The sequence below is a fragment of the Neolamprologus multifasciatus genome, chromosome 6, assembly GCF_963576455.1.
Source record: "Neolamprologus multifasciatus chromosome 6, fNeoMul1.2, whole genome shotgun sequence".
Classification (NCBI taxonomy): domain Eukaryota; kingdom Metazoa; phylum Chordata; class Actinopteri; order Cichliformes; family Cichlidae; genus Neolamprologus; species Neolamprologus multifasciatus.
Window position 1 is genome coordinate 35313612 of NC_140444.1, and position 20650 is coordinate 35334261.

General features: G+C 39.8%; 2 long non-coding RNA genes across 3 annotated transcripts; one reads left to right on the forward strand and one right to left on the reverse strand.

Annotated features, from left to right (window-relative positions):
* Positions 1–7446: 7446 nt before the first annotated feature.
* On the reverse strand, positions 7447–8731 carry LOC146517519 (uncharacterized). Its single transcript, XR_014874678.1, has 3 exons — positions 8601–8731; positions 8173–8433; positions 7447–7532 (listed from the first exon to the last, which is right to left on the reverse strand). It is a non-coding gene; the product is annotated as an uncharacterized LOC146517519 (long non-coding RNA).
* A 1791-nt stretch (positions 8732–10522) lies between these two features.
* Positions 10523–12754, forward strand: LOC146517520 (uncharacterized). 2 transcript variants are annotated; one of them, XR_014874680.1, is made up of 4 exons: positions 10523–11269; positions 11369–11431; positions 11533–11595; positions 11705–12754. It is a non-coding gene; the product is annotated as an uncharacterized LOC146517520 (long non-coding RNA). The 2 variants fall into 2 exon arrangements; XR_014874679.1 differs by having other exon boundaries at positions 10524–11431.
* Positions 12755–20650: the final 7896 nt, after the last annotated feature.

Below are 20650 nucleotides of genomic sequence, written 5' to 3' on the forward strand. Positions count from 1 at the left end.
TGTTACTTTCCCGTTAGCACGCTGTGTTACTGCGTTACTACGTTACTAAACCGTGATTTCGTTTGCGAGAGTGTCTCGTGACAATGATGTAAGCGTCGTTCGTGGCAACAGCTGTGTGCAGATCAAAAATGGATAATATAACGAGTGTGGGAGAGAGAACGACTGTGCAGTGTTTAAAGCGTGGAAGTACTGACCTTACTTCGAGTTTGATTCCATAAAAAGTGACAAAAACATTAGTGTCCGCTGTACACTGCATGGGAAGAAAACTTCTTTTTACAGCGAAAAACCCCCTAAACTACCGAGCAAGCACCGAGTACGCTGCCACGGGAATGCGAAATTCACAGAGAAACTCCAAGATTCTTCCACTGACATGTGGCACACCTGCACCAGGGCAAACCTCTGCCTGCCTAACTCCTGCTAAGCAGGGGAAAATAGAGCAACAGGACCACTGAGTCTTTGATTTGATTTGATTTTTTTTCTGCTGTGTTTTACTTGCATCTATTTGAAAGAGTGAGTGTAAACACAAAAAACTATTTAATTTTATGTGCTGGAATGTGCAGAAAACAGGTTTAAATGTTAAACAAATTTCTTCCAGTCAGACAATGTTGCATATGATTAAATTTTTGCTTGATGCATAAAGTTAAAAGATTAAAACTAATAAAACTAGTTTTAAAAAGAGACTTTTTCATTTGATTACATTTTATATGATGGATTATGCAGAAAAAGTAGAATTGGGCTGAAAGATCTATTGCTTTATTACCTATTCAGGTTGTAAATCATGTTTTTTAAAAGTAACTAAAAAACTAATTACTTTTGAAAATAAGTAATCAGTAAAGTAACAGGATTACTTTTGGGGGGAAATAAGTAATCAGTAATTAGTTACTGATTCCTTTTTTCAAGTAACTGGACCAACACTGATTGTGATTACTTTGGTTGCAATCAGATTGCCATGGTCACCTGCAGTTTGCATGTAGGATGCCAACTACTCACCAAGTGGTGGACAAAGTTTGGTTTGGTTTAGTTTGGCTTTCATCTTTACTTTTGCGCCCTCCTGTGTCTCATGGTCTAATCAGCCCCTTGTGCATTTATAATCCCTCCTTTCCCTCTGCTTTGCCTCACAAACAGCATGCACACCTGACTTGACTGCCAGATAAAATAAATAAGGTCAGTATAAAAAGAAAAGGAGCAGAGAGAAGAAAACATTTAAAGTCCCCCCATCAAGCAAAGATTTATCAGTAAAACCTGGCTTTTGGCAGCGTTTGGGAAAACAATTCATCCAAAATTAAATCAAAGTATTAAGCATGCAAGCAAGCAATTTATTTATATAGCACTTTCAGAAAAACACAGCTGAACACAAAGTGCTGTACACTTGGCATGCCAAAAATGATACATGAATAAGTAAAAAAAAAAAAAAAAGATTTACCCAAAATAAATAAATAAGAATAAATAATAATAAAATGAGAACAAATAGCGCAAAATAAAAATGTATAAAATGATAATTAGAATTAAAAACAATAAAATCTGTGTCATACAGAGTCATATGCCAAGGATTAGAAATTTTCTCACAATCTCATAAAGAATAGTGTCATTTATAGTACCTCTACTCTCTGCGTTTATGTGGTCATTTATATGGCGTGTCAAACAAAACCTAAACTGTTTTAGGTTTTCTAGCATCACTTCTGATGCTTTCAATCATTGTTTCCACACAAATTTTGCTTAAATGAATGCATGTGCGCGTCACACTCCTGGTGTTAATGCACAAAACAAGCAGTTCCAGTACTTGCAGATGTTGACTTGTAATACACAACACCCCCAATGGGTTAAATAAAGAAGTATAAGCAGATATTTACTTGATAAACTGTCTCAGCCATGAACAGAGCTCAACAAATGTTGTGTTTGTGAACACTAGAAACATCGTGCACTCTATATATGAAGACGTAGATTCTCTTTTTCACATGTTAGCATGTTGTTTGGCCCACAGCTGTGGCTTACATTACCGCAGCTGTGATAAAATGATCAGGAGTAGTTCTATGTGCACATTAAGCATCTCCTGTAAGTTTCCTTGTACTTCCTTGCAGGTCTATGTGGGAGGAGGCAAATATGTTCACCTTTGTGTTTACGAGAAACTCCCGGCTTATGGAGGAACGCTCAAGCTGACCAGGCTGCAGCATCCCAACAGTCAACATGACAATATTGAGTCATATTGAGAATTTCAATCACAGAACCTGTAAAGTGGGGTTAGGCGAGATGTGCTTACGTGTTGGTGCCATACTCTACGCTGTTCTAGCAGCTCTAACATTGATTAATGCATTTGATAGCATTTAGGCCAAGTTAAACTGAAAAAGATTAAAAGAATGGCTGCACAGTGAAAGGACGGGCGGGCATGTCCCAGTAGCTGTCACATCACGTGAAAACTATGGATTGATCGATACTGAAAATGCAGGGTCTGTCAACAGAACACAAAGCAAACATGAAGTGCTCCCTATGTCACTACCTGATGACGTGCTTGCCTGTGTTAGTCACAGCTGCTTCCTGCACTGCACAACTTGAAATTTCCCAAATGTGCTTGACTGCAGTGATAAACTACTCGTTCTGTGAAGCACTTTGGCATACCTGTGGTTTTTTAAATGTGCTATATAAATAAAATTGTATTGTATTGTATTGTACAGATAACAGACCATTGAAGCAAAATTCAAATGTCTGGCACAGCAGACGGTAAACAATTTGTCTCTAGAAGCAGATCATGATCGAGTTTGTTCGGACACAGTAAACGTATTAAACCACCTGAAAACACACAACATCCTGCAATCTAATGAATGCATGAAGGGCAAGAGCAACAATGCAGTGACTGCTAATGTGAATCGTCTCTGAACTCAGATGTCCATAAAGGTACTGTTACTTCAGTGCAAAGCAAAAGCCTCAAATATAATAACAACACTGTTATCTCAAATAGCATGGCACTCAAAATTAGAGATGTACATATAGGCCCTTGGGGGTGGGTACTTTGTTTCTCTCCCCCTTAAGTTCAGTAGGTATAACGAAATTGTATTAAATAAATAAAGTTTTTGGAAATTTGAATTTCAATCACAGCTCACACCCTGTATTTTCACTTCCCGGCAGACTCAAGAGTATTTTGTCATACGCTCTGTTTTGTTTTGTTTTTTTCAAGTTACTCATTACTTTCAAAGTGACTAGTTACCAGGGAAAGTAACTTTGGTTTTACTCAGAATTCTTCTACTAATGTGTTGCTTCCCTAACTGGATACCAGCAAGGATGCCAGTCTTCTAGCTTGCTTAAATGGTAGCACTATCCTGCCACAAGTGCACTGTGCCACCTAATGGCCTGAACCTAAAATGCCAGTGTAGTAGTGTGAGTGCAATTTAATGATGAAATGAATGAAACTAAATTTGAAATTAACAATGTTTGTTTAATGTGTCACTTTTTAATCTGTCTGTTTTAATCGATTTCTATTGTTTCAAACCTCTATAAATGCAAACACATCATTTTGGAGTTGATGCAGCAGTGTTATAAATCTAATCATTGTACGTAATATCACTAGGAAGAAGCAGTGGATGACAAAACACGACATACAGTGTGTTGAAACTTTTGAAAAGTATATTTATTTTTGTCATTGAAATTGGTAGAAAGTTTACTTTTAGCAGTGCCAACATTAAACTGTGCCTCAGACCATTTAGGAGCTGTAGGTATCAAAATAGTGAAAAAATTGTTCAACATGAACACAGTGAGGTTTGTCCATTCTGTGTAAACTCTAAGCTGAACTGCACCAACTGCAGACCTCATGTTCAGTAATGATGGGCAAACTTTAAAGTATTTTGAGCCTCACAAAGAAACATAAAATAAATAATAAGTATTTTCAGCCTCATAAATAGTCTAGATTTAACCAAAATAATAATTCATCCAGTCAGGCCAAGTAGATAAATAAAATATGATGGTAGATTAAGTGCTTCAGTGGATTCTAGCCTACGTCACAGCGTCACGTGCGCTTTTTACGCCCAACATGGAAACTGCAGTCGTGGTGCTTTCGGTTGTACTCGGAACTCGGACATTCTGCCTTCTGAGTAGGAAGATGTAGGTAACTCCAGACTGCAGATGAGCTGCATATGTGTTTAGTAGTAATTTGTTTTTGTAGAAGGCTAGTAAAACAACTGTTTTTGAGGGCGTTGCCATATTGGAATCCCGACTTCTCTGACGAGGCTAACCAGAACGCCGTTTACTCGAGTGTGACATCATTCCCAGGTTCATGGTCCGATTTTGAACGCAACACACAAAGTAACGAATAAGGACCCTATCTAAATCCCAGTAATGATAAACGCAGGGCTGGACTGGGACAAAAAATCGGCCCGGGCATTTTGACTGGTGACCGGCCCACCATGGTATTATAGGAAAAACCATAAATCCTTTGAATGAAAACAAACGCTGTTGTCACAGTGATGGACACTGTCTTGCTGGTACATATGTATCAATCTAATAAACTTAAACCTACACCATCCTCCCTATTCTGGTATTATGAACAGTACCCGAAAGTAGACTGCTTGGTCGAGTTAACCTCCTGAACTATCTACAACACATGGTGAAAACCTGAAATTAAGACAGAGAAGACTAGAGGTGAGACATGATCATTACTGATTACTGATGACAGATTTAGACATATTTTCATAAACCATTCATTTGCCACATCAATAAACAGCATGGCAGGGCAAAATATTTTTTCTAACATGGCAACCTTTAAAAAGTGAAAGGAGACAGAAAGACAGGTGAGAAAGAATAAAACTTAATGGACTTTTTGATGGCATTTTACACACAGTACTGGTACAGAATCTGGAAAATGTGGGAAAAATACTGGCATCATATACAGTACTTAGCTAGTACTGAAGAAATTATGATGGGAGCCTAAAAAAATTACTATGTACAATAATGGATTTTTATACATTTTACATCAGATGAAAACGTTTGTTGTAAGATTCAGATAATTATTTGTTAAAAGTGAGAAATTTTAAATGAGAATAAGAAAGTATTTCTTTGTGCCCCCCTTTCCCTGTTAATGCCCTACCTGCCCCCCAGGCAAAACTTTGCTAGACCCGCCCCTGCACAGTTACCAGCTGTCAGCCACTTAGAAAAGGATCCTGGTGTTATTTCTCAGAAACAGTTCATAACTTCCCTTCAACTCATCCATGTCACCTAAAAGGTAAACCTGTTTCTCCATCACCTGTTCAGCTCTGATGATTCAGTAAGGACATCTCCTGGTTTCATCTTCATGTTTCCCTCTCACCAGATAACCAAACCAATATCATGACCAGCAGCTTTTACAGATTTTTTCCATTATCCTTGTAATCTTTATTGTCCTGCACGGTAGTAGTTTCTTAAGCATGGTAGAGCCATCCCTCCTCTTTCTTATCCTTGCTGCAGAGCACTGAAATGATTCTAGGTTTCATAACCTGCCAGATGAATTAGGAAATCTATTTGTCCCACTCTCTAAACTCATTATCACTTACTTCTACCGACAGTGTTCAAAAATATATAAAAGACGAGGGAGGATATTCATCTTCATTTTAAAATGGTATAAGGTTCCGTCTTTGAGAGTTTAAGTTTAAATATTCAGCAATTATATCAGATATAATGTCAGGCACATATCACACTGTGCCTGTGCACATTGTGCAAAATGATATTTTTGCACAATTATAAGTGAGGGTGGAAGATGATCGTAACAGATGGCAGAGAGAGGGGAATCTTTCCCTGACATTTGCATGCTTTTTCCAAACAAACATGATCGACATAAACTTGTGCAGCTAGTCGCTGTGAATGGCAGGTGTGGCCATTCATTCCTTTGAGGCACTGCCTCGCTTTTTCTGTCATTTCCATATAGATTCTATGTTTACTATTAAAAGTCCCTGTTATTGATGTGAGTTAATGTGAGTCTTAAAGTGTCTGACCTGAACCACAATGTCAGAAAGTTGTGTCCAAAAGAGGAAAGTAAAAATTGTTTTAAAATACTCAGTCAGTGAAAATAGCTGACTGTGATATGACCCGTACCACATACAGGAGAAGACCCACAACATTGTCAAACTCATTTCTTTTTAACAAAACAAGTCAGAGATGTTTCAGTGTGAGAATAAAACCTGAAGTCTTTCCAAATCTGTATTTATGTTTACAACCTTACATGCAAATTCTTACATACAAAGCAACATTTTTACATTTAATTTTAAATCCTCACCAAGGACATCATAAAAATGCAAAGGCGTAATTTACAGTGGTTCCCAGCATTAAGCACCACTTAATGATCAAAATAACAAAGAAGGTAGAAAAACAAACGTCTTTTTGGTTCATCAGGCTGAGAGTGAGAATGACTTTAAGGGATTTCACAGTAGTTATGTACAAGAATTACAGATCCTTCCATCATCATTTTTTTTCTAACATGTATCTTGAATAAAAACACTTTTGATAACAAAACAAATACATGCTAACTTGTTTTGACTAAATATGATGATGTGGGAACTTTCAGGCTAAATATCTTTAGCCTGAGTCTCAGGTGTGTCAAACATATCGCTCACTCTACCCACTGTCTGCCACACTGCACCGAAGTAAGAAACCGATAAAGCATTAAATGATGAACTGCTGAAATAAATAACAGAAGATTGACATTATTTTTTGTATAAATGATACCATTAAACAAAAGCATCTCTGTGTCTTTCATAGTGGGCACAAAAACATTTCTGTAAATTAATAGAAATTGTTGATCATTTTGATTATGGAGCAAAGCACAGAAAAATAACTCCCAGTACTGTCTCTGTATTTTATTTTTTATATTTATTTAGAGTATAAGCTCAGTAGATTTCTTTGTAATGACATTAGATTGGCTGAATGTGGAAAAACACCACAGGCTGCTCAGCACAGGTTTCATACATGAAGAAGAAGAAATTTAAAATTGTGGCAGTCTTTGTTTTATTAAGCAAACGTTTTAGTTTTAATGATCTAACACACAAAAGGGCTGTTTGTGACTCTTGAACTGAACACCTGCTGTAACCTGACTGCACTTTACACCAGCTGTTCCTGCTCCTCCTTGTCATCTGTCTGTGCTGCAGTCAGAGCCTTTGAGGATTCATCAGGATTCAGTCAGGATGAGAGTATACCTAATGAAGAGAGATGAAACGCTCAGACTGAAACAGCTTCACTCATAAAACATGTGCATGTATTTCATAATAAGTCATTTGCTGAGTGTCACTTGCTCCAACTCCAATAATGCAAATAAACAAACCTCAGTCATCTCTACAGGTTCATTTGGTTCAGTTTTTAAGATGATGCGCTTCTTCCTCCTGGATATAATAAAACAACAACTTTAGTATAAATGTTATGAACGTTCAACTTTCAAACTAAGGGTCTAATGGGAAAATAAAAGAGGGGTAAAGTGTTTGTATTGTTTTACCTCATCAACAGACTCAAGACAAGCAGAGGAATCAGGATCAGGACCACCAGAGTCAGCCTGATGATATTCATGATTATTATTTTGGATTTCCCTAAAACAGAGACAAATACATGACAGAGATTTCTCAGCAGTAAGATTAGATTGTTTGCCAGGTGATGCTATTAGTTATTTATTGTCATAATCCACTCATACAAACGTTTCTCCTTTAAAATGAATGAATAAATAACTATTTAAAATATTGTATACAGTATAACAATTATATTAATATACTAGAAGATGCATTTTCTGAAGAAACAGCAGTGTGAATGCTGATAACTGATATTTTGAGCTGAAATGAAATAATTGCTGAATGTTATGAAAAATAAAGAATTTTTCACTTGAAAACAAAAGTGCAGAACGGTTGAAAACTGAAGTTCACACAGAAGTTGAAAAATAGCCGAACATGTTTAAAATGTGTATTAGAAAAACCTGAGTAATGACAAAAGGAAATTTAGAGTCAGAAAACATCTGAATAAATATTAAAAGTTCATATTCTGCATCTCTGAGCTTTGGAAGACACGCTGTCTGAAAGAAAACAACGATGGTTTTGTTTTGAGGTAAAAACAATGGCTGTAGATCAAACACTGTTGTTTTCTTTCTTCTATGCTTAATCAGCATCCACACTAATTACTGTATAAATGTGTGTACTGTATTTACTTTACATTTGTTATTTTAAAGAGTGTAAAATTTACTTGTGACAACAGTCAGCTGTAAGGTGGAGTTATGAGTCCCTCTGTTGTTGTGGGCCACACAGTAATAACTCCCACTGTGCTCAGGTCTGATGTTGCTGATGGTGAAGTTGTGTCCTGATGTTTTAGGTGAGTCTTCATCCTCCTTGTACCAGGTGTAACTAGCTGCTGGGTTAGCATCACTGCTACAGGTCAGAGTGACTGAACTGCCCTCCACTATCTCAGCAGAGGGACTCACTGACACAGAGGGAAGCTTTGGAGCATCTGGAGGAGGAAACATACAACATATAATTACAATATATACAATATATGGTTAGAACCAAATTTCAAATATTAATAGCTTATATTCTAAAAGGAAAACATTGTAAACTTCCCAAAATGAAACAAATCAGCTTTATTGAGGAGTAAAGGAGTAAGAGAAGTGAACTCACACACTGTTAGAATGGAAAAGCTCTGATCCTTTCACAGCACAGTTAAAACTGTCTGCAGGTTTTTCTTCAGCTAAAAACTTGTTTGATTTCAATATTAGAGGAAACTCAATGAAACTGCTTTGCTTTGAAGAATTGCTTCGTGTATAATGAGAATCTGCAGTTGATGTTCTCAGTTGGATAAAGTCGTCTGTTATTTAAAGAAATGTCACAAATATTTGTATGAACACACTTTTGAAAGTGGAAATGATCAAACTTTATATCACTATTTACTGAGATTTTGATGTAGACATTTGTAATGTTTCTTACATGTGTTCATATACAGTGGCTTGCAAAAGTATTCGGCCCCTTGAACTTTCCCACATTTTGTCACATTACAGCCACAAACATGAATCAATTTTATTGGAATTCCACATGAAAGACCAACACAAAGTGGTGTAAACGTGAGAAGTGGAACGAAAATCAAACATGATTCCAAACATTTTTTACAAATAAATAACTGCAAAGTGGGGTGTGCATAATTATTCAGCCCCCTTTGGTCTGAGTGCAGTCAGTTGCCCATAGACATTTCCTGATGAGTGTTAATGACTAAATAGAGAGCACCTGTGTGTAATCTAATGTCAGTACAAATACAGCTGCTCTGTGACGGCCTCAGAGGTTGTCTAAGAGAATATTGGGAGCAACAACACCATGAAGGGATAAAGTTATGGAGAAATTTAAAGGAGGCTTAGGCTACAAAAAGATTTCCAAAGCCTTGAACATCCCACGGAGCACTGTTCAAGCGATCATTCAGAAATGGAAGGAGTGTGGCACAACTGTAAACCTACCAAGACAAGGCCGCCCACCTAAACTCACAGGCCGAACAAGGAGAGCGCTGATCAGAAATGCAGCCAAGAGGCCCATGGTGACTCTGGACGAGCTGCAGAGATCTACAGCTCAGGTGGGGGAATCTGTCCATAGGACAACTATTAGTCGTGCACTGCACAAAGTTGGCCTTTATGGAAGAGTGGCAAGAAGAAAGCCATTGTTAACAGAAAACCATAAGAAGTCCCGTTTGCAGTTTGCCACAAGCCATGTGGGGGACACAGCAAACATGTGGAAGAAGGTGCTCTGGTCAGATGAAACCAAAATGGAACTTTTTGGCCAAAATGCAAAACATTATGTGTGGCAGAAAACTAACACTGCACATCACTCTGAACACACCATCCCCACTGTCAAATATGGTGGTGGCAGCATCATGCTCTGGGGGTGCTTCTCTTCAGCAGGGACAGGGAAGCTGGTCAGAGTTGATGGGACAATGGATGGAGCCAAATACAGGGCAATCCTGGAAGAAAACCTCTTGGAGTCTGCAAAAGACTTGAGACTGGGGCGGAGGTTCACCTTCTAGCAGGACAACAGTAGTAATAAGGGGGCACTAGTCCAATATGGCGGCCAACCAAACCGGTTTGACAACCGGTTTGACCGGATTTGTGCGTGTGCGCATGCGCGTTCAGGTGTGCTCGGGGGGCATGTTAGTTCATGTGTGGAAACACACAGGACGTCAGCAGGTGTTGGCGGGAAACAGGAACTCCAGAGCAGGTGTCTTTTGTCTCTTCGAGGACTCTGGGAAGTAGCAAGGGAGTGTTAACCTTAAGGTGTGAAACAGCTGTGTACTGATGCTACTTCATGTATGGGAACACACAGGGCGTCGGGGGGGGGGGGGGGTTATATGAGTTTGTGTTTTTAACAGGGTTTTAATTTAATCAAACCATAGGGTTTTTTAATTAAACTATTTTTATCACTTAGGTGTATCTCGACATTCAGTTATGCAGACATATGTGTTCTTAAAAGCAATTCTTTGTTTTGAAGCTGAGTGGAGTGGAAGCTGTTTTAGTTCGCAGTGCTCCGGTGTTAACAAAGAGGGGATGGTTTTTATATACATCTAGTCAAAAGTGTTGGTAATGGTGTTTTAGTCAGACTAATGTTCTAAATCTGACAATATCTCAGCTTGCTGCGATGCATGCAATTTATTTTAAAAACGGCACAAGTGGGGATTTCTTCTGAATGGGTAATGTCAGCATGTTCACAAGCGTTTTATTTAATCAATCCCCCCAGTTTTAATTTAACTAGTTTTTTTCACACATCTAGTGGGGTTTCTTTCCAGGGTTGATGCGATCATTTTATTTAAAAATCGGGATTTCGGAATGTTGAACTAAGAATGAGACAAAGCCACCTAGACAAACGGTAGGGGGGGTGTAGTAAGGGTGTTGGCGGGAAACAGGAACTCCAGAGGACCACACATTCATCTCTTGGAGGACTCTGGGAAGTAGCAAGGGAGTGTGAACCTTAAGGTGTGAAACAGCTGTGTACTGGCTTTGTTCCTGGAGAAGGTATTTAACTGAGAGCCATGCTAGGCTCAGGGTGAACTCTGCATTTGTCGCAACAACACCATTTTCTTTGAGATCATCAAAACTAACATCGTTCTTTATAACATGGACATCTTAAACGGTAAGTAAAACAAAACCTATTATTGTATTTTTAAAAGTGTTATGTTAACATATTATAGGATATTCAAACTATCTTTTTCCTAAAACAAAAGCTTAATTTTTAAGAGTTCGGGAGAACGGCCCAGGACCCTTTTCTTTAGAAACGGGAGCTTTTACAGATGGAACAACTTCTCTAACAGGCACAAGGTGTGTACAGAATTACGCGATTTTTAATCGTATGTATGTTTTAAGCTTGCGATTGTTTTAAATTATATAATAACAGAGTTTTTCTTTGATTTGTTCCAGGGTTAACAAACTGAGCAGGAAAACATTCAGACACCGTGACCACAGAGCCCATCCTTACAAAAGGTATGTATACAACGGGGTGTATAATTGTGTATTTAAAAAAAAACAGCAAATGGGTTTAAACAATTCCAAATGTTCTAAAACCGACCGTTTTACACATACAGAGCCACGCCAGAGAACCTTATGTGCGGAGAACCAGGGCCGTCGGGAATAACGCACACTACAAGGTAAGCATAGGTATATATAAATTAGATAAAAAGAGAGAGAGGGAGACACGCTTATTCTGTTTGAAATGGGTACATGTATAAATGTTTTAACACATATCTATCTTCACAGACTGCAGCACAGTACCCCTCCTCTTAATGATCAGGACACCGTACTCCAGACGTTTTTGGAATGTTTAAGCAGTATCGACCTCCCAGAACAACAAAAACCTGGAGCTTTGTGCAACAGTGGAGAGTCAGAAGCGATCTTCATCAGCGGACCTGCAACACCCCCGAGTGAGTGCTTGCCTCGTGATTTCTCCAATGTTTTTGAGTACAGTATATCAGATTTCGATCTTGTTCATATACCCACCACACCAGAATGTGTCAGAAATAGCATTGATTCACACGTAGATTTTGAAGACGACGGTATAACAGACTCTCAAATATCAGCGGCGTATGATGCTTACATGAAGGTTTCAGACACTCAGCCTGCTGAACAGAGTCATATAGCTTCATTAGCTGATAAATTATGTTTGATTGAAGCTAGACTCAATCAATACCACCAAGAAGCACAGGTACAAAGGCAACAGTTTACCAAATTCATAAACAAAGTGTGTAGTACATTAGACATCATCTGCAGCAAAATTTCAAGTCCCTGACTTTTAAAATCCAGACCATGGACCCTCCAAATAAATTATTTAAGCATAATAACGGAACCTCCACTCCTGTTAGATGTTTTGACTTAGAGACTTTTATGCAGTGGGCTCAAGAAACAAATAACAAATTAGACAATATTATAGCTAGACTTAATAGTGTGCCTGCATCAGCCTCATCTGATACACATCCTCGTCAGACTGTTCCTACGCCTGCTATTGCTGATGGGGCTATTGTTGTTGTTAATAATAGTGATAGTATATCAGGTGTTGCTCGGACCACTGTTGTTACTGATGCTAACCGTATTGCTGCTGCTGCTGGTGTTATTGAGTCTGTTACCGCTTCTACTAGTACTACAGACACACATGCGTGTCCGGGCACCGCTGCAACACCACACACCCCCTCAGTCATTGTAAATTTCTCACAAAGTGATACTATCGTGATTGAGCCCGTTGTGCAATCTGGATCTGGCAGGCGCTCCCAGCCACACATTAGAGAGATACCTAATTTTAATGCTCGCGAATTGCGTGAGTGCTTAGCCAATGTGGTAGACCGAGCTGTGGCTGGATCTCAACAGGGCAGTGTTCTAAACGTGGTCCTGCGTGGCCCCTCGCTGGCTTCAGATGTTCAGGCTGTTTTAAACGCTGATGATCGGTATGATCCGGAGCTGTTTCTCGATCGAATTGCACAAGTTATGCAGAGTAATGATGAATCTATCGGTGATGATGAATTAGAGTTTATTGTCACGGTAGCTCAGAACAGTAGTGGTGGGGCTCGCTTAAGACTGGCACAAATCCCTTATGATGAGATTCTCTCAAAGAAAGGCAGACATTTATACACACCAAACAACACACACAACAATTTGTGCTTCTCCCTATGTATAGCACATTCATTAAACTCATCAGCCTCTGAGCTAGAAAAGCTCGCTACAGCTAAACGGATGCATGCTGAAGTAGGTCTATGCGACACACAGCAAGTATCATTCACTGATGTCAGTAAATTTGAGAAGCACTTCAACATTAAGATTGTAATCTATTACCACACAGAAGGGCGTAAACGCCTGGAATGTTTTTTCACACATGAAGAGCCAAACACAAACACGTTGATGATGTATCTCCATAATCAACATTACCACATGATTTTAAACCCGACCGCTTTTCTTGGTGCATCCTATGTGTGTAATTTCTGTTACAGTACATATAATACAGCATTACACCATAGCTGTAAACATAGATGTAACACATGTTATACACTCTGTCAACACCACAGGGGTCCCACAGTGAAATGCAGCGACTGTAACCGCATCTGCAAACACTGTTACCAGCAACACAAATTACCTGAATTAAAACACAACATGATCCCCTGTGATAATATGAAACATTGCATGCACTGTGGCACCACATATAGAGAATCCAAGAAATCGCCACACAGATGTGCCCAGCCTAGATGCGAGCACTGCCGCGAGCCTAAATTACCCGGAGACTCCGACCATCAGTGTTTCATACAGCCTGTTGAAAAACAGAAGCCTAGCGATAAATACATTTTATATGATTTCGAGACTAGGTACCACAACGGTAAACACGAGGCTAACTTTGTGTGTGCGTCTGATCTGAAGGGCAATAAGTTCACATTTAACACATTAAAGTGTGTGGAGGCGTTTGTGCAACATTACAGACGCCCAAGGTTTCGTGGGTACACGTTCATAGCACATAATGCATCTGGCTTTGACAACTACATACTCCTCGAGTACTTTGTCAGACAGTGCATAACACCTAGTGTCATAATGAGCGGCAGTCGTGTGATTTTGATGTATGACAGGGACTATGACCAGCGATGGATTGATTCGTTCAGCTTTTTGCCCATGGGCCTTGCCAAAATACCCTCTGCTTTAGGTTTTCAAGACCTGCAGAAGGGCCATTTCCCACACAGGTTTAATACGAGGGATAATGAGCATTATGTGGGCCCGTACCCAGACCCCTCCTTCTACGGCTATGAGCACATGTCTGAAAGCGATAAGGTGCGATTCATGGAATGGTACCAGGTTGCCTCACAGAATCCCTTTGATTTTCAGGCTGAACTCAGGCGTTACTGTGTTAACGATGTTGATGTCCTGCGTAAAGCATGCAGCATTTATCGTGACACGTTACTGGGTTGTACACAAGTTGATCCATTCATGTATACCACCTTGGCTGCATTTAGTATGGGTGTGTATAAAACGCTGTTTCTGCCTAGAGACACGCTCGCTCTCACGTATGACGGGGCATATGTTGAGCAGAATAAGACGTTTTCTAACGTCTCTATCGAATGGCTTCAATACGTGTCCCACACCACCAACAAAGTGGTAAAACATGCTCTCAGAGGAGGCGAACAGAGGGTTGGACCGTATTTTGTGGACGGTTTTGACCCCACATGTAATACAGCTTATGAATTTGCAGGATGTTTTCACCACGGCTGTGTTAAATGTTACCCCAAGAGTGAAGTTAATCCTGTCAGCAAAGCATCCTATGGACTGCTGCATCGCATGTTTTGTGACAAAGTTGATGCACTGAGATCACAACACAGTGTGAGCGTAATAGTGATGTGGGAATGTGAATGGGCTGCCTTGAAGCAGACAGACCCTACAGTTGTGGCTTTCATGCACACATACAGAAAGCCAGAACGCATGAATCCCCGAGACGCCCTTTTTGGAGGTCGCACAAATGCTATAAAGCTGTACCACAAGACTGGTTGTGATGAAAAAATATTTTACTACGACTTCACCAGTCTCTATCCCACAGTGCAGTCTAAAAAAGACTATCCTGTAGGACACCCTCAAGTCATTTACACCAACTTTGACAAGCTAGAAAATTATTTCGGCTTTGTTAAATGCACAGTGCTCCCCCCTAAGGGTCTTTTTCACCCCGTCCTTCCCTACAGGTGCCACGGAAAACTGATGTTTCCACTCTGCAGCATGTGTGCTGAAGACCAAAACCAGCATACTGCATGTGGGCACAGGGACAGTGAGCGGGTGTTGAAAGGCACGTGGGTCTCATTTGAGCTTGAAAAAGCTGTTGAGAAGGGATACAAGGTTCTTGCTATTGATGAGGTGTGGCATTTCCCCAATAAGACCGACACATTGTTTAAAGACTATGTGAAAGCCTTCCTAAAACTCAAACAGGAGGCCTCGAGGTATCCTGAACACGTGAAGACACCTGACGAACAGAAGAAGTACATAGACGAGTATTATGAGAAGGAGGGAATAATGCTAGACCCATCCAAGATTTGTGTAAATAAAGCTGTTCGTAACTGTAACAAGCTGTTGCTAAACTCGTTATGGGGTCGTTTCAGCATGAGGTCAAATATGGCGTCATCTGAGCTCATTACAGACCCTTCCAGATTTAGCCAGCTAATGTTTAGCGACCAGTACGACGTGTGTCAGTTTTGTTTCATCTCTGACGACGTCGCAATGGTGCAGTGGCGGCATGCTGATGGTAGAGCTTCCCGTGTGAAGGACGTTAATGTCTTTGTCGGGGCCATGACCACTGCACACGCCAGACTCATGCTGTATGATTTGCTAGACAACTTGCAGCAGCGCGTGCTGTATTGTGACACGGACAGTGTCATTTTCACGGCACGCCCTGGCGAGTGGATGCCTCCTCTAGGTCCGTTTCTGGGGGATCTCACAAGTGAATTAGACTGTGGAGAGGGTGGTGTGGAGGATTACATAGCGGAATTTGTTTCCGGTGGGCCAAAATGCTACGCGTATCACACATCGCTGGGCAAGACCCAGGTCAAATGTAAAGGCGTGACACTGAATGCATTAAACTCGAAAGTTGTCACCCACGACTCCTTGAAAGGTTTAGTCCACAAGTTTGTAACCAATCAGACATCAGACGCACACCTAGTTGCCGTGTCTGATAGCATCAGACGCGATAAAAAGAAGCTTCATTTGAAGAATAAAACCATTGTGAAAAAAGTTAAAGTTGTTTACAATAAGAGCCGTGTGCTCCCAGACTATACAACCGTACCTTATGGATTTTAAATTAGAACAGGGGTTTGACGCCCGGTTGCAGCACCCGTTCAGTATGGTGGTCAGCGGTCCCAGTAACTGCGGCAAGACTTTTTTTGTTAAAAGCATAATTGAAAATTCTTCCAGGATTATATCATGCAGCATTGACAATATTGTGTATATATATACTCATGCTGGCAGCCATTATATGACCAGCTTCTTAAGATAAGAGACATAAACTTTGTTAACGGTATACCCGAATCGCTTGCTGATGACACCCTTCTTCCTGCAGAAAAGAACAATTTGTTAATTATAGACGATGTAATGAACGATGCAGCTAACAATTTAGAAGTACAAAATGTGTTCACAAAGTATGTGCATCATAGGAATTTGAGTTGTATATATCTGGTTCAAAATTTGTTTATTCAAGGAAAATCCAGTAGAACCATTTCCTTGAACACTAACTACCTAATATTGTTAAAAAATCCGAGAGATAAATATCAGGTTATGCTTTTAGGTAGGCAAATGTTTCCGGGTAATACTAAATATTTTATAGAAGCGTTTAATGATGCCACATCCACAACATACGGGTATCTTTTAATAGACTATAAAGCTAAGACCCCGGACTATTTAAGACTCAGAACAAATTTACTATCAGAGCGTCCGGTTGTTTACATTCCAAAACAAAAATCAGCAAAGAGGTGAAAGGATGTCATCACGCATGCGGAGGAATCTGTCTCTGTTGGAGATGATATACAGGGCTCCTCCTACTCTACGCAGAGTTATTATTAGTAATTCAAACTTAGATTTTATCAATGCGCTGTGTGAGATAGCCTTTAATGTATTGCATGGTAACATTCCACTGACCAATCAGCAGTACAAACAGCTGAAAAAGAAAAAATCAATAATCAGACTGATTGCAGACAAAAAAATAAAAACTTTGAAAAAGAGAAAGACAATCAACCAATCTGGAGGGTTTTTACTGCCGCTATTAGGGGCTGCAATCCCTTTCATAACCAGTCTGATAGCAAACAGGTGAAAATGGAACATGTGCAAAAGATGTTTTTGGTACCCCAACACCAGTTGGACTTAATAAAGCAACAGCAGCAGCAGCAAACAGGCAGCATCAGACAACAGTCTCAGAACGAGTTGGACAAGGAGATGTTACAAGTGTTACAAGATTCTGACATAGATGTGTATGAGAAGGCTAAAAAATACAGCGATATTCTCCAAAGATACCTTACCCTTGTGAGACAAGGTGCCCGTGAAAAGAATGTATTGTCTTTATCATTACCTGAACAATTTAACAGGGATGTGCAACCCCAGTCGACGGACACATCGCCTGTTCATGGTGATGCAGGGGTGAGGGATCTTGTTGCGGAGAATGTTTTAACACACATACCTAAAAGGAGTAGGAGGAATGCAGAACTTATTCTATCAGCGGTGAGCCGTTCGCCACACTTGATCTCTTACAACGACAAAGGCGAAATTGTTGTTGATAAACACACCATTCCTGGTTCACACATTTATGATCTAATTAAAGGCGTCACAACCACACACACACCCTCTGAGGGTTTGAGACCTATCGGCTGGACAGAGTTTTTAAAAGCTGTCTCAGATTTAAACGTACCGTTATCAGCCATATCTAACACAGGCATACGTAAGACCGTCGCCATGTATAAAACCGATCACACACTGTCTGAAGACCCTGGTTTTTTAAAACACACACCAAAAAAGATCACCCCTGGCGGACCGCTGCGACATAGTACACTAAAAAAAATAAAGAATAAAAAAAAACAAATTAAAGGGGGGTCCTGTAGAGTGGTTGGATTTTTGAATTCAGGTTTTTCTTATTGCACCTGAAATTGTTTTTCTGCTAAAAATATTTGCTGTTTGGTGTTTTTCTCCTGTAATGTTTTTTTCACTTATTGCTGCTAAATTGTTTTGTTTTATTTTATTACTGTTAAATATATTATGTCTTTATTACTGTTAAATATGTTTTTCTTTTTTATTACTGGTTAATGTTTGATTTCTTTTATTTATGTTTAAACAATGTATGTTGTGAATCTATATATTTATATACGAGATTTGATAATAAATACCATTGACTCGATTATCATGCTCTCATGTTGTTTTTATTATTCTCATTAGTACATGTCAGTATCCGCATTGCACACACACGTAATCACTGCATACAGCAACAGGTTGTATGCTGTTGACAAATCGACACACCATAGCATCATTACAAATTAAATCAGACCCATACATGTTAAGCAGACGCTCATAAGATACACCATTTTGCACATGATATAAAAAAAATACACAATGTTGACCGCATGTGATGGAGAAGTCGTTCTGCACTTGTTTTCCTGAATATAAAACAGTGGAACAGTTTTTTAGAAGAAACATCTTTATTGCTGGGGGAAAACTGTCTAACGAGTGACCAAAACTATCAAAAAAATAACCGCGTCTGTCTCTCGAAATATAAACAGCAAGCCAATGTTCCCCGGGCATCGTAGAAGGGTGGGTGTTTACAATACCCATAGCAGGGAGTCTTTGAAGCCGTTCAGTGGTTAGCTGATCATAGGCTAACACGCCTAGGAAATGTGTGTTTTTATTGATAATGCTGCCGATCACGGCTGATAGTTCTAGTGTTCATGACCGTTTTTGTCTCAATAGTAGTCCAAGAGCACCTGTCTCATGTTAGATATTTCAATGACTGAATCAAATACCGAATAACACAAGAGGTTCACTGTACGGGGTAGTGGATTTCTGAAACGGGTTTCCAATCTCACGTTCCCAGTTTTAATTAACGACACATTCCCTGAATGTCCTTCGTCAGCTTCCAGATTGAAACAGAATAAAGTGTAGCCGTTACCAAAGTCAGCACGTGTAATAGCTAAGGATCTGTCCTTTAAATGTCTTCCTGTGGTTTGTATCAGCTGGTAAAATTCTCTGGTATAGTGTTTTCTCTGGAAATTTGGCTGGAATGGTTTAGCAGGATAAGCCTGACTATCAGCATATAAAGACATAAATTCTATATCACAGTTTTCAAAATGAAATGGATTACGCTGGTAGGAGCCAGTGTATGCTTCATTGTCTATAAATGCAATGATCACAAATTTAGGTATCCTACCCATAAATAAATTGTCATTTGTTGATATTCTAGCCCCTGCAGGTATGGAGAAGGTCTTTAAAGACACTCTGTCTACCGTGTATTTTGCGTTTGCATGGTGCAATGCCTTGCTGTGTGCAAGTCTGACGGTCGGTGATACACTAACTTTCTTGACAAAGAGACTGGCTGAGACAATTTTAACTCTGTATGCATTGGCATCCGCTGTCATGAGAGCAAATTCGTCTTTAGAGCGCACAAATTTCAGTGACAGGTCGATTCCATTAAGTAACAGTTTTTCTTGAAAAAAACAGGTCTGCATGTACTGGTGCAATCAATTCAACAATACTGCTATTTGCTGTGTAGCCACCTCTGGTCACCAGGCCCTGGTTCTCTCCTTCTATAGATGTGTCATTCATGTGTGATGATGTATCCTTACAGAATAACCCGGTGCTGAACTGTGTGTCTAAAGTGTCCTTATTATAATTGATAAGACATTCTATCACACCTCTGTATGGATATGTGTTGGATGATTGACTAATGAGCCGGTCTCCCAAATTAACATCAACTTGACTAAATAGCTGCATCCAGGATAATTAATAAATCCTACATTAGCGTCCCTAGCCAGGTTTGAGCCATCAGCGTTTGTGATTCTCACACGTGTGTAGATATATGAGTCATTTAGATCCAGGTAATCTTCACCGGACGATGAGATGTAAAACTCGATCGGCCCTCCATCAGTGATTGCAGATACAGGTGGGATTTCGATAAATGTACTTTTCTCAATGCTAGTCTGTGTGTAGGGAACAGTAAACAGGTCCAGCTCTGTTTTTACACATTCTCCAGAATGACTGTGTAACAGTGCCATTTAGAATATGTCAAACGCTGCAGTTTTAGAACGACTGGTTCTGGGTCCTTTTCACTCTGCGTGGCGGTGTCCGTTTGCTAGCTCTCCTGCTAGGTTTTGTGGTTTTACGCTTTTTAGACAACGGCTGCCCTGGGGGTGGGGTCTTAGATGGTCTGGGCGTATACACATACAATCCGCTACCGTCCTGCTTTAGTGGTTGAGGGTCTGTTATGTTGGTTATGACATCAGACACTATGCCCGATGCGGCTGTTTTTAGGTGTGGTTTGACTATGCTAACTCCTTTTTTAAACAGTGGTACAGCAAATCTAAAACAAGCTGCGGGAACAACCCACCCAGCCCTGACCCATATTGCGTACTGGTCCCAACATACCCTCCGAGCTCTCCACCAGCCTGTGATAAGTAGTATTTTACATATTTTGAGTCATCAGTGTTGTAGACGGCCATCCTTTTTTTT